The following is a 15183-nucleotide window of genomic DNA, read 5'->3' as shown; positions in this document are numbered from 1 at the left end:
GTATTGCTGGGTCATATGGCAAATCTATGGCTGGTTTTTTGAGAAACTGCCAAACTATCCTCCAGAATGGTTGGATCCTTCTGCATTCCCACCAGCAGTGGATGAGTGTTCCCATTTCTTCACATCCTCTCCAGCATTTATAATCTTCAGTTTTTTCATAGCTGCCAATCTTATGGGAGTAAGATGGTACCTCATTGTAGTTTTGATTTGGATTTCCCTGATAGCTAGAGATTTGGAGCATTTTTTCATGTGCTTTTTAGCCATTTGTATTTCTTCTTTGGAGAAGTGTCTGTTTAAATCTTTTTCCCATTTTTTAAATGCGTTGTTTATCTTTTTATTTTCAAGATATAGGAGTTCTTTATAGAAGCAAGTTATAAGTCTTATCAGATATATTGTTGCCAAATATTTTCTCCCATTTGTGGGTTCCCTTTTTACTTTCTTGACAAATTCCTTTGAGGTGCAGAAGGCTTTAATTTTGAGGAAGTCCCATTTATCTATTTGTTCTTTTGCTGCTCGTGCTTTTGGTGTGATGTTCATGAAGCCATTTCCTATTATAAGGTCTTGTAGATGTTTCCCTACACTGCTTTCCAAGGTCTTTATGGTCTTGGCTCTTATATTTAGGTCTTTGATCCATCTTGAGTTGATCTTTGTATAAGGTGTGAGATGGTAATCCTCTTTCATTCTTCTACATATGGCTATCCAGTTCTCCAGGCACCATTTGTTGAATAGGCCATTCTCTCGCAGTTGAGAGGGTTTCGTGGCTTTATTGAATATTATATGGCTATATATATGAGGTTCTATATCAGAACTTTCAATTTGATTCCATTGTTCTGTGTGTCTCTCCTTATGCCAATATCATGCTGTTTTCACTACTGTAGCTTTGTAGTATGTTGTGAAGTCAGGTAGTGTGATTCCTCCAATTTCGTTTTTCTTTTTCAATATGTCCTTGGCTATTCGGGGCCTCTTTCCCTTCCAAATAAATTTCATAGTTAGTTTATCTAGTTCCTTGAAGAAGGCTGTGTTGATTTTTATTGGGATTGCATTGAATGTGTAAATCAGTTTTGGTAGGATAGACATCTTAATAATATTTAGTCTTCCTATCCATGAACAGGGAATATTCTTCCATTTATTTAGGTCTTCTTTGATTTCCTTTAACAGTTTTGTATAGTTCTCAGTGTATAAGTTTTTAACATCCTTAGTTAAATTTATTCCTAAATACTTGATTTTTTTATTTACTATTGTGAATGGAATTTGTTTCTTGATTTCCTCCTGATCTTGCTCATTATTGGTGTACAGTAATGCTACTGATTTTTGCGCATTGATCTTATAACCTGCGAATTTACTAAACTCATTTATGGGTTCTAGAAGCTTTGTTGTAGACCTCTCAGGGCTTTCTATGTATAGGATCATATCATCTGCAAATAATGAAATTTTGACTTCTTTCTTTCCAATTTGAATGCCTTTTATATCTGGGTCTTCCCTCAGTGCTCGAGCAAGTACTTCTGAGACAATGTTAAATAGAAGGGGAGACAGTGGGCATCCTTGTCTTGTTCCTGAGTTTAGAGGGAAGGATTTTAGGATTTCTCCATTGTAAACAATGTTGGCTGTAGGTTTTTCATACATATTCTTTATCATGTTCAAAAAATTTCCTTGTATTCTGATCTTTTGAAGTGTTTTTATCAAGAAAGGGTGCTGTATTTTGTCAAATGCTTTTTCTGCATCTATAGATATAATCATGTGATTTTTTCCCTTCAATCTGTTTATATGGTGTATTACATTGATTGATTTTCTTATGTTGAACCATCCTTGCATACCTGGAATGAATCCCACATGGTCGTGGTGTATAATTCATTTAATGTGTTGTTGAATACTATTAGCAAGTATTTTGTTAAGTATTTTTGCATCTAGGTTCATTAGAGAAATTGGTCTGTAATTTTCCTTTCTTGTGGTGTCTTTGTTTGGCTTTGGTACTAGGGTAATGTTGGGATCATAGAAGGAGTTAGGCAGTGTTCCTTCTGTTTCAATTTTTTGGAATAGTTTCAGCAGGATTGATGTTAGTTCTTTCTGGAATGTTTTGTAGAATTCACCTGTGAAGCCATCTGGCCCTGGGCTCTTCTTAGTTGGGAGATTTTTAATGACTGATTCTATCTTTTTACTTGTGATTGGTTTGTTGAGATCATCAATGTCTTCTTTCATCAAATATGCTGCTTATGTGTTTCTAGGAATTTGTCCATTTCCTCTGAATTGTCATTTTTGTTGGAATATAGTTTTTCAAAGTATCCTGTTATGATAGTCTTTATTTCTGTGGGGTCAGTGGTGATATCTCCTTTCTCATTTCTTATTTTGTGTATTTGCATCTTCTCTCTTTTTTTCTTTGTTAGTCTGATTAAGGCTTGTCAATTTTATTGATCTTCTCAAAAATCCAGCTCTTGGTCTTGTTTATCTTTTCAAATGCTCTCTTATTTTCTATTTCATTCAGTTCTTATCTTAGCTTTGTTATTTCCTTCCTTCTTCTTCCTGTTGGATTACTTTGTTGTTTTTTTCCTAATTCCTCCAAATGTGCAGTTAGTTCTTCAATTTTTGCTCTTTCTTCTTTTTTGATATATGAATTTATGGCTATAAATTTCCCTCTCAGTACTGCTTTTGCTGCATCCCATAAATTTTGGTATGTTGTGTTATCATTATCATTTGTTTCAAGGTAGTCATTGATTTCTTTTGAGATTTCCTCTTTGACCCACTGTTTTTCTAAGAGTGTGCTGTTTAATTTCCAATTCTTGGTGTGAAATCTGGGTCTCTGGCTCTTGCAAATTTCCAGCTTCACTCCACTGTGGTCAGAGATATTATTTTGTATGATTTTGATCTTTCTGAATTCATTCAGCCTTTCTTTGTGTCCTAGCATATGGTCTATCTTGGAGAATGATCCATGTGCGCTTGAGAAAAATGTATATCCTGCTGTGTTTGGGTGTAATGATCTGTATATGTCTATTAGATCCAGCTCCTCTAATATACTGTTCAAATATTTTGTTTCTTTAGTGATTCTTTTTTGAGATGTTCTGGCCAGAGTGGACAGTGGTGTATTAAAATCCTCCACTATAATTGTAGATGCATCTATTCTTTCACTTAGTTTTTCCAGCGTTTGCCTCATGTATTTAGAGGTGCCCTTGTTAGGAGCATAAATATTTATGATTGTTCTTTCTTCTTGACAGATTGTCCCTTTAATAAAATGTAGTATCCTTCTTTGTCTCTCACAATTGTTTCACATTTAAAGTCTATTTTGTCTGATATTAATATAGCTATTCCTGCCTTTTTTTGGTTATTATTGGCTTGTAAGATTGTTTTCCAACCATTCACTTTCAGCCTCCATGAATCTCTGGGTCTAAGATGTGTCTCTTGTAGACAGCATATAGATGGGTCATATTTCCTTATCCAATGTCCCAGTCTGAATCTTTTGATAGGTGAGTTTAATCCATTGACATTCAGTGTTATTACTTTCAAGGAATTTTTTATGTTAGTCATAGTTTGATTGGACTTGTGTTTGTCATATTTTGTTCGTTTGTTTTCCCCTTCTCTTTTTGTCTTTTTTGTTGCTCTTACACTCTCCTCCAACTCTGCCTGTCCTGTTTTTTCCTTTCTTCCTGCAGAACTCCCTTTAGAATTTCTTGAAGGGGAAGTTTCTTGTTGGTATACTCTTTCAGTTTCTGTTTATCTGTGAATATTTTGAACTCTCCATTATTTTTGAATGCTAGTCTAGCTGGATAGAATATTCTTGGTTGGAAATTTTTTTCTTTTAGTACCTTGACTATATCATACCACTGCCTTCTTGCCTCCATGGTTTCAGATGAGAAATCAGCACTTAATCTTATGGAGCTTCCCTTGTATGGGATGGTTTTCTTTTCTCTTGCTGCTTTTAGAATTATCTCTTTGTCTTGAGCGTTGGATAACTTGACAACTATATGTCTTGGCGTGGGCCTGTTGGGGTTTATGATGATTGGGGTGTGCTGTGCTTCTTGGATATGTACATCTGTCTCTTTCAGTAGATTTGGGAATTTTTCAGCCGTTATTTCCTGCAACACTCCTTCTGACCCCTTTCCCTTATCTTCTCCTTCTGGGATGCCTATAATACATATGTTTGAGCATTTTGCATTGTCATTCAGGTCCCTAAGTCCTAGCTGGATTTTTTCTATCTTTTTATCAATCAATTCTACTATCTGTTTGATTTCTGATACACTGTCCTCCACATCACTAATTCTCTGCTCTGCCTCTTCTAGTCTGCTGATATTTGCTGCGAGTGTGTTTTTGATTTCTAGAACTCTGGTGCTCATTCCCATGATATCTGTTATCTTTTTGTGTATGTCTGCAATTTCCCCTCCAAGTGTTGTCTTCATGTTGTTAACCTCTTCCTTTACTTCATTAAATTTGTCAGTGATATATGTTTTGAGATCTTTAATTACTTGTGTGATGTTCTGTTCCCCTTCCTGGTTTTTAGTTTGTTCATTGGATTCAGCCATGTTTTCCTGATTACTTGTTTGGTTTGTAGATTTTTGTTGCTGTCTTGTCATCATTTTATCTTGACGGGTTTAATCAGTTCCTTAGCTTCTTTGTCCAGTATTGGGGATTAGTTAGCTGTTGTTTTTGCGTAACTGTTATATCTTCTCTTTGTCACTTTGTTCTTCTTTTTCTATTTTCTTATTGCTGGTTGAGTTCACTTCAAAGGAAAGTATTAGGGCCAGGGAAAGGCAATTGTGTAAGCAAGGAAAAAGTGTAAAGTAGTATTGGTGATAAATGTTAACAGAGCAACAATATGAGATCTGGGAAGATGGATACTAGGTTCATGTAAGTTGTGTAGAGTTATAGCAGTAGGTAGGTAGAGTATGATGAGGTAGTCGACTGAATATGGGAGGAATATGCTATGAATTAAAAAGCTAGTGTTTTCATGAGAGAGGGAAAGAGAAAACAAAGGCAATAGTTTCAAGAGTGGATAAAAGAAAACAAAACAAAGGTATTAGAAATTAAGAATTAGACACTTTGGGGATCAAAGAAAGGGAGGTGGGATATAGGAGAGACAGTAGATGATGGAGGATATCAAGATGTAGGGGAAAGGTGATAGTGTAGGTAGCCAAAATCAATTCACACAGAAATGAGGCAATGGAGGATGAGGAAACCCAGCAAATGTTAGGTGTTCCCTGCAGCACCTATTTTATAATTAAGATAAAATAAAGTAAGAAGAAAATGAGGGACAAGAAATAGGAAAAAAAAGAGAAGAAAGAAAGAAAAAGGGCATGGGTAAAGGGAGGGGAACAAGTAGGGAAGGAAAAAAAGATATAGAACAACCACAACAGCAACAACAACAACAAAAACCTAAATAACCTTAAAAAAAAAAGACTTTTGTGGATATGCTGGGAGAAAAGACTAGGAGATAATGCAATGTTAGCAATCAGGACATTAAAAAATAAAAAAATAAAAAATAAATAAAAACAAAACAAAAAAGAAAAAATGTAAATTTTGAGGGCTAGGACATTCGAGGACCTCAGATGGACCTCAGAGCATGATGGATTCAGGGATAGAAAGTCTGTGATATTGAAGACTCAAGAGGTGTGAGTCTCTGGGGTGTGGGCCACCAGGGTTTAGGGGACTCAGACCTGGGAACCTCAAATCTGGTTAACAGGGAGCCTGGGAGCACCTCAATGCAACACAGCCTTCAGGGATCCCCGCAGCTGGGTGCAAGCCCTATGGGAGAGGTCACATCCACAAACTCTAACCTATGTGTCTGAATCCTGCAATTCACTCACTCACTCGGGTCTCTTCTGTGGCTGTATCACCAGTTCAACTTCAGGACACCTCCCACCCTGTAAGCCCCCGGAACGGCCACCTGGGGGTGCCTCTACACTGCAGACAATTTAATGACGTAGATCAGTAGCCAGGCCTGGGGAGGGGCTCCAGCCGGAAAAGTCGATAACAGAGTCCAAAACCAAAATTCCCACTCTTCACAAAATATTCCCCTAATCGGCTTCCAGACGTCTCCCACCCTGCAGGCCCTGAAACAGTCTCCTGGTGATGTCTCTTTATTGTGAACAATTTAAGGCTGCTGTAGATCAGCAGCCGGCCTTGGGGGGCGGGGCTCTAGGCAGAAGCACTATTATTTGTGTCTGCAATCAAAAATTCCCCGCCTCACAATAAAACTCCCGTTTGTCTCCCCAAATTGGTCTGCAAAGGCCTCCTGACCTGTTAGCCCCCCAATAGCCTGCTCAGGGCTTATGAATTCCCCAGTACCACAGAGCCTCCAGAAATCGCCACTGCAGCGCCAGTGCCATGGCTCCACCCACCCCAGGAGGGAGCGTCCCACGTGCAACTCCCACCTCCATGTAATAGAGCCTCAATTTTATCTTATACACGAATTTTCTCTGTTACCTTCCCACCAAATCGATGTCCAGACACCTCCTGCCCTGCAAAATCCTGAAACAGCCTGGTCCCAAAGAATTTCCAATGCTGCCCAGCCGCTTCTTTGCAGGAGAGAATACCAGGTGCGCTCACTCAGCCACCATCTTGCCCCTCCTCATCTCATTTTTCACTGCCTGGAGGTCAACACTAGTAACTAGTGTACATTCTTCTAGACACTTTATCCACCTATGGGCAAACATGTTTACTGCCTTTAACTCAGAGGACTGGAACAAAGAAGTCTACCTTATCTGAGGTAAGAGTAGAATGAGAGTAATGTATAAGTACTTTATATACGTATTCACACATAGGAGAAAAATCAATCATGAAAAAGTCCCTGCAACATATAAAAGAATATTAAAAAGTATAAAAAGTTATGCACTGCTTTTATAAGAGGGGCAATGTACGTAGTACTTTTGTACAAGTTTCACAAAATGATGAGAAAGTTGCTGTAGTAAAGTAGAAAGCAAATATTGTTGCTCACAAACCTGTCTCATGTTTTTAGACTCTAACTCTTGTGATTTGAAAGAGATATTGCTTAAAAAGTTATGGATTGGCTTCTGGGAGAAAACACTGCCTTGTTGATTTCTTAATTTTGGACAACTCATAGGCTCAAAACCAGGAGCCATAAATTCTCATTGATTAAGCCAAAAACCAACCAAACAAAAAACAAAGAAAACAAGAAACTATGGATTGGGGCAGATGTAGCTCAAGTGGTTGAGTTGCCTGCTTCCCACATGAGAGATTCTGGGTTTTGTCCCTGATGCCTCTTAAAATCAAACAAAAAACTACAACAACAACAAGCAAACAAATGAAAAAGCCAACTCAGAAGAGTGGATGTCACTCAGTGGTTGAGTGCCAGCTTCCCACATATAAGGGCCTGGTTCAATCCCAGGCCCTGGCACTTCAAAAACAAAACAAAACAAAACAAGAGTTATCAATAGTGCTCATTTTGACAGCACATGTACTAAAATTGGAATGAATCAGAGAAGATTGTCATGACCCCTGTGCAAGGATGACATGCAGGATTAACAATTTAGAAGAAAAGGGCAAGTTGCTCCAAAAATCTTCATAACCTTGTATCTATTGAAGAAATGGAATATTTTATTCAAAACCTTCCTACCATGAAAACTCTAGGACCACATGGCTTTACCAGTGAATTCTCATAAAATGAAATGACAGAAACCTTACACTAATTCTTCCAGAAAACACAAAAAAATGAAAACATTTCCCAAATTTTTATGGCTATTATAATCTTAAGTCCTGCAAGGGCATCATTATAAAAAAGTAAAGTTACCAACTAATCTTTTCCATGTATATTGATATAAAAGTTACAATAAAATATTATCAAATAATTACAGTAATATATTAAAAGTATGAAACATTTAAAAATGGGACATAATCTAGATATTTAAGGATGGTTTAACATTTGATAAACTATCTATGCAATTTTCTAGACTAATGGGAAAAAGAGAAAAATCATATGGCCATCTCAAAAAAGCATTTGACCAAATCCAACACTATTCTCATAAAAAGTCTTAGAAGACTAAGAATAGATAGAAATTTCCTTGATTCAATAATGAATATCTACCCAAAACCTACTGTAAACCTTATAATCAATGATAACATGTTAAAAACTTTCCTCTGAAACTTGGAAGGGGTCAAAGATGTCCAGGCTATTGAATGTTGTACTGCTGGTTCTAGACAATATAATAAGAAAAGAAAAATAAACAAAGGGTGAGGATTGATAGGAAAGGTATAATGTTTACCTCATTCATAGATTATATCATTATACATGTGGATAATCCAAAAGAATTGATAGATGAATTTATAGAATGAATAAATAGATTTAGCAAGATCAATGGATAGTGTCAATATGTAAAATCTATTGAATTTTTATATACAAACAACAAACAAGTAGGAAATAATATTTTTAAAACAATTTACATATCAATAAAAACAAACATTTTGGAATAAAGTTCATGAAGGATGGAAAGATTTTAATATTGAATATTATAAAGCATTACTGAGAAAAATTAAATAAGATCTAAGTAAGTAGAAGGATATACCACACTTATGGGTTAAAAGCTTAATATTATAATGTCAATTCTCCCCCAATTTTTTATACATTTAATGAAATCCCAATTAAATTCTCAGAATCTTGAGTGTGTGTGTGTATATGTATGTAGCTTAACAAGCTAATTATAAAGTTTTTATGGAAAGGCAAAGGGCTAAGAATCAGCCAGGAAAATTTGATGAAGAAAAAACCTAGAGATTTATAGGTACAGTAATATATGATACAAAATACATTAATTTGATAATGTATTAAAAAGCTACAACAATTAAAACTGCATGGTTTAGGCATAAGGATAGACAAACTGACCAACATAACAGAGTAAATTCCTTAGAAACTGCAAAACATATATATGGTCACTTGATTTATAACAATGGTAGTTAGTTAGTGCTGCAGTGAGGTAGGGAAATGATATTTTCAATAAATGATGCTGGATCAGTTGGAAAACTCGCAGAAAATCCCTACCTTAGACATACAAAAATAAATTCCAGAAGTATCACAGATCTAAATATAAAAGATAAAATATTTCAAGGAAATCATAGGAGAGCATTTTAATAATCTTCAAATAGTCAAAAATGTCTAAAACAAGATACAAAATGTGTTAATGGTAAAAATCTCAAAAATCCTAAATTAAATTACATTCATTAAGAAATGCTGTTTACCAAAAGAGATCCAATAAGTGCATTAAAGGCAATCCATGTAGTAGTAGATGATATCCACAATGCACAATTTGGCAAAAGACTAAGATCCAGATTATATAAAGAACTTCTACAAATCAGTAAGAAAAATACTGAGACCCCAATAGAAAGTTGGAAAAAAATTTGAACAGCAACTTTATATAAATAGATAGTCAAATGACCAATAAATATATAAAATGATGTGCAACCTAGTTAATAATTAAGAAAATGTAAATTGAAATCAGTCAATGATATCACCATGAATCCACATGATTGGCAGAAAGAGGGAGGGAAATATAGAAAGGGAAAAAGAGAACATTAAGTGTTGGTGAAAACATGTACCAACAGAAATTCTCATATCCTATTGGTCAGAGTGTAAGTTGGTAACACCACTTTGGAAAACTGTGCAGCAATATTTACCTAAACTAAATGTACACATGTATCATGTGACCCAGGATTTCTGCTCCTAAGTATATACTTAACAGAAACTTGTATAGCTTCTGTTTTGAATGTCCATGCAGGACTAAGTCATATTAGCTTTTAGTTGAAAACTACCTAAACTGTGCACCAATTGTAGAGTGGATAAATAATTTGAGATCAAGTCTGGAAAGCCATTGTATGTTCATTGGATTGGAAATTTACATATAGCTAAGATGCCAATACAATTTATCCCAAAGCAATTTATAGATTAAATGTGATCCCAATCAAAATTCCAACAACCATCTTTGCAGAAATGGAAAAGTCAATCATCAAATATATATGGAAGGAAGGTGGCTCCGATAGCTATAGCCATCTTGAACTAGAAGAATGAAGTTGGACTACTCACACTTCCCAATCATAAAACTTATTACAAAGTCACAGTGACCAAAACACTATGGCACTGGCATGAAAATAGGCAGAAAGACCAATGGAATCAAACTGAAATCTCAGAAATCAACCCTCACATTTATGGCCAACTGATTTTTGACAAGGTGGCAAACATCACTCAATTGGGAAAGAATAGTATCTTCAACAAATGGTGCTGGAAATACTGGATCTCCATTTAAGAGAGAGAGAGGGAGAAAGAGAGAGAAGGAGGACTCATACCATATAAAAAAATCAATTCAAAATGGATCAAAGACCTAAATAAAAGAGCTAAAACTATCATATTTATGGAGGAAAACATAGGGAAGCATCTTTAGGAATTATGTTAGGACATGGTTTCTTAGATTTGAAACCCAAAGAACAAGCAATAAAAGAAAAAAATAGGTATATAGGACCTTATAAAAATTTAAAACTTTTATATCTCTAAGGACAGTTGACTCAATGGGAGAAAATATTTGGCATTCATATATCTGAAAAGGGTTTAATATCCATGATATACAAAAAGACCACACAGTTCAACAATTACATGACAAACTACCCAATTTGAAAAATGGGCAAAAGACTTCAATAGATATTTTTCAAAAAGGAATTACAAGTGCCCAAAAAGCACATGAAGAAAAGTTCCACATCACTAGCTATTAGGGAAATGCAGATCAACACTACAATGAGATATCATTTCACATTGTATAGAATGGCTATTATTTTTTTTTTAAAAAAAGGCAGAAAACTACAAAGGCTGGAGAGAATGTGGATAGGTAGGAACATTCCTTCCTTAATGATGGGAATATAGAATGGTGCATCCTCTGTGGATGACAGTTTGGCAGTACCTTAAGAAGCTGAATATAGCATTATAGACTAGAGAAGTGCTGTATGATCCAGCAATCCTTTTACTAGGAATATATTCAGGAGAACTGAAGGAGAGACACTAACTGACATTTGCACACTGATGTTCATAGCAGCATTATTCACAGTTGTTAAAATATGGAACTAGCCCAGGTGTCCATCAACTGATGAATGGGTAATGTGGTATATACATACAATGGAATACTACTCAACTCTAAGAAGAAATCAAATTGGGATGCACAGGACAACATGGACAAACCTTGAGGATATTATGTTGAGGGACATAAGGCAGACAGAAAGGGACAAATATTGTAGGGTCTCATTAATATGAACTAAATACAATAAGTAAACTCACAGAGGTCTATTCTAAAGCAGGGGTTCTTAACCTTATTTGTTCTACAGACTCTTGCCAGTAGGTGAAACCAAGGACCCTTTACTAAGTCCACACTATACTGTGTATTATTTAATAAATATATCACACCAGCACCAACACATTCCCACAAGAATAATGTTTTGTTTTGAATTTCAATTCAAGCTCATGGACCCCTGGTTAAGAACCCTTGCTCTAGAGTATACATTACTATTAGATAGAATGTAGGTTGAGAAAGGGAGTGGATGATGCATGTAGAACTGTTGTAGAAGTTGAGAGAGGTTCAATCATTTGTATATATAAAGGCCAGGACTCAAGAATGATTTTGAGAAGGAAAAATGATTTATTGACAGCCGGCCAGATTTGGGAGCTTTCTGTTTCATACCTGAGCCCTGAACAAGAATTTTGAGTTCCTTTTATACATAGAGGAAGGGTCAAATTGTTCTTTGTTTCAGTGCTCAATAGGCTTGAATTAGTATATATCATTCACATCCTAGGTAAGCTTTTAGCATGGACCTTATAAATTCTAGATGAACTTTTAGCCCATTTCATTTGCATTTTTCCTGAATATTTAAAGTTTATAGACTTTGCATTGCTAAACTGTTTCCTGGGACTGGAGTCGTTGCCATGGTCACCAAGGGCAGGACTGCAGCCTCTTACTGTCCCACACCAACAAGTCACAGACAGCTTAGGTTATCTACAAAGAGATGAAGAGCCTCCCACCCATAGTCCACATCAGAATGTTTAATAGGTTTTATTGTAAGAGTGTGGAAATGAATAGAATTGATGGTACCATAGTAAAGCGAGTATAACCAACACTGCTGATTTATAAATTTGATTGTGGATAAAAGGAGTAGGCTTTGGACATTGATGTAGTATAAGAAAATTATTCAGAGTTGTGAATTCATAAGCTTTCTAATCAGTAATGTCTGCTGTTTTAGCCTAGAAATGTGAATGGTTAACTTGTCCATTGTCCTTTGGAGTGTTGTAACACTGCTATGCAGGCAACCCCCTCAGCTAGTAACCAAAAAACAAATGTTTAAAAGGAATAAGTTACCAATGTGGCATTTGCTCATTCTGTTTGTATCCCTGTAAAACTAAAAGCTGAAAACCTTCATGTTCCTGTTCAGCATACCATAGAGCACTTTGGGGCATGATGATCTCCTCAGGGGAACTGGCCATTCTCTTGGAGTTGGCATTGTTGTTCCAGGAGGAGCTGACAAAGCATGAGTTGCATGACCACCCTGAGATCACAGGTTTGGGCTTTTATAAAAGTGGGGATGGTTGAAGTCTCTTCCATGAGGGGATGCTCTGCCTGGGACCTTTTTTCCAATTGGGACTCTGATTGTCCATCAGAGGGATTTCCTGGCCTCATAAAAGATCACATGTTGTGTTTTCCCCCAATTTAATGAGGGTTTGTATATATACTTTCATTCTTTCCTATGTGTTTAATTGATTACTTTCTTTTGTGAATTATTGTTACAATCATTTGATATAACCTGAAATGTATTTAATTGAATAAAACTGCTTTTATATAGCACTTGGAGTTTCTGCCTCTTCCTTAGCAGAACATTTTGGTATAGTCAGCAAGATGCCTTTGTTTAAGTGTGCCCACTTGGTTCAAAGTTTGAATGAACCTGTAGAGTCCATCTGATGTATGTTATGGGTGGGAAAGCCTATAGAGTCTATACTTCTCTATTAGCTTTCAAGGCATATTTGGATATAAAATAAGTTTGGGTTTATGCACAGGCTATATTAGTAAGGCAGGTATCAAAATTCATTTCTTTTATGAATGTTTCTTGAGGGAATGCTAGGTGTTAGGCAGTGTGCAAATTACTGGCATGCGACAATGATGGTGCTGGTTATTGATCATGAACAAGGCCAATGGAATTGCTGAAACCGGTGGAACAGTAGGGGTAGGAAGGCACACTAATGGGATTGGAAGGCTGCAGGATGGATTTAGAGATATGGGATTTACAATGACTGATAATGGTGATAGAAACCCAATAAAAACCAGCATCCTGGGGGAGGAATATTTACTTGGTTAAACCTGTGGGTCGGTGCATGGCGAGCTAAATAAGGACTTTATGAAGATAAGACTTGCAAGGGAGATAGCTCTTCCTCTTTTCTCCCTCCCTCTCCAGCCCATCTCATGGTTTGAAAGTTCTTAACAAGATTGCTGGTCTGGGCAATGAGTGATGCCAGTTTACAATATGAACACAGAGACATTTTGACGTCATTACAGAATGAGACCAGGTTCAATAAAAAGCAGTTAGCACTGTGGCTAATAACATGGATTATAATCAGACAGCTTGGGTCCAAATCTCCCTCCTCTGTGCACTAGGTATTTGATTTCCAGGGGGTTACTTAAATCACCTATCAGATCAGAAGATTAAGTTCAAAGAGCTTGCCATGGCACATAAAAGATGGCCCCTGTGACTGAAAGCTTTGTTATTCTGGAGGTTATTTTGAAAATTCAGAGGAAGGAGAAAGAAGGGAATGAGGAGAAAGCACCCATGAAGTGCATTAGAGCCTTGAATATTAATAGTAACATATGAATGCATGCTCATGTGAAATTTAAAAATTACACACCTCTCTGCCTCCATCTCATGGGTATGCAACCTCTATACAAGGATCATGCTGGGCCACTTTTCATACTGCAGGCATTGTAGGCTGGAACTTAAGAGCTAGAAACATCCCTATTGTCTACCCCAACTCCTCATGTCACCACCGCTCATCTCCTAGTCTGTTTCTTGGGAAAAAATAAACCAAGCTCTTGGGTTATCTGCAGAGACAGGTAAAACCTCGAGAGATCAAGGTTAAGTAGGGTGTTGATAGGGAGGACTCAAGTTACACTTGCATCTTCATAGGAAGAAGATATCATAGCTTGGGCAAATGATGCTCATGTACACATTCAGGACGTCTATACCCTCCCTCTGGGTGAACCTTGAGAAGTCAAGCCGAAGTCTGATGAGATGAAGTCCAGTTCAACTCACAGTCCCATCAGTTGAAGGGGAGAACTCATACTAATACAAACTTGCTGACCCTCTGACTCGAACTTTGCACTTGATCACAATTATGGAGCACCAATTGTGTACTAAATAACTTGTTTATTAAATGAAATTACTCAGCTACCCTATATTATCCCCATTTCACAGACCAAAACACTGAGGATCAGAGAAGCAAAGAAGTGGTGAAATTGAATTATAAGTTTCTTCCATAATGCTGGGGAGCTAAAGCAGAACCTGCCCTTGGTTTTGTGCCCCTCAGCCTCCCAGGAGCAACATAAGGAGAGTGAAGCCACTCGTGCTCCCCAACCCCATCAGGGATGCCCTCTTACCTTCTCCATTTGACTCCAGTAGTCCAGCACATCCCTTGCAAAGTTAAATTTTTCAGGACTATCATAGTCATTCCACACTGGGGCTTCTGATAAACACTGACAGTACAGGTGCTGAGGGGCAGGGTGCGAGCAATGGAAGGATTTGTGGATACTCAGAGAACCTGGAATCTCATCAGCCACTGCATGGTGGGGTAGTCCTCAGGAAGCAGGAACAGAATCCTCAGTCACCACCTACCTTGGGAAGAGATGGCTGACAGGTTGGTGGCACACTAAGTATTTCCTCGATAAAATGGTAAATTTCCAGAGTTTGAGTTTTGTTTCACCTTCTCAGAATCTGGAGGGCTCAGTGTATGGACTGAGGTGGTAGAGTGTAGCCAAGAGCATCCCCAGTGAAGTGGAACCTCATTCTTATCTCTGTGGCTGGGAAACCATAAGGCCGAAGATGCTGTGGAGGGTCTACAGTTATTCCTTATGCATTCTTAGGGGCCTTCTTTTCCTGTACCCCCTAGGATTTAAGACCAGATGGAAGCCATGAGAGCATCCCCCTTGTGGTAGAAATTCATCATTCTGAATGTCCTTT

At 37.1% G+C, this 15183-nt stretch overlaps 2 pseudogenes; one reads left to right on the top strand and one right to left on the bottom strand.

Moving 5' to 3' along the window:
* LOC101415983 (acyl-coenzyme A synthetase ACSM1, mitochondrial-like) overlaps positions 1-14788 on the bottom strand; it is a 28604-nt pseudogene extending 13816 nt beyond the window's left edge.
* On the top strand, positions 7379-7474 carry LOC111764652 (U6 spliceosomal RNA; annotated as a pseudogene).
* Positions 14789-15183: the final 395 nt, after the last annotated feature.

Source organism: Dasypus novemcinctus, chromosome 23, assembly GCF_030445035.2.
Source record: "Dasypus novemcinctus isolate mDasNov1 chromosome 23, mDasNov1.1.hap2, whole genome shotgun sequence".
Lineage (NCBI taxonomy): Eukaryota > Metazoa > Chordata > Mammalia > Cingulata > Dasypodidae > Dasypus > Dasypus novemcinctus.
This window is presented reverse-complemented; position numbering and strand designations above follow the sequence as displayed.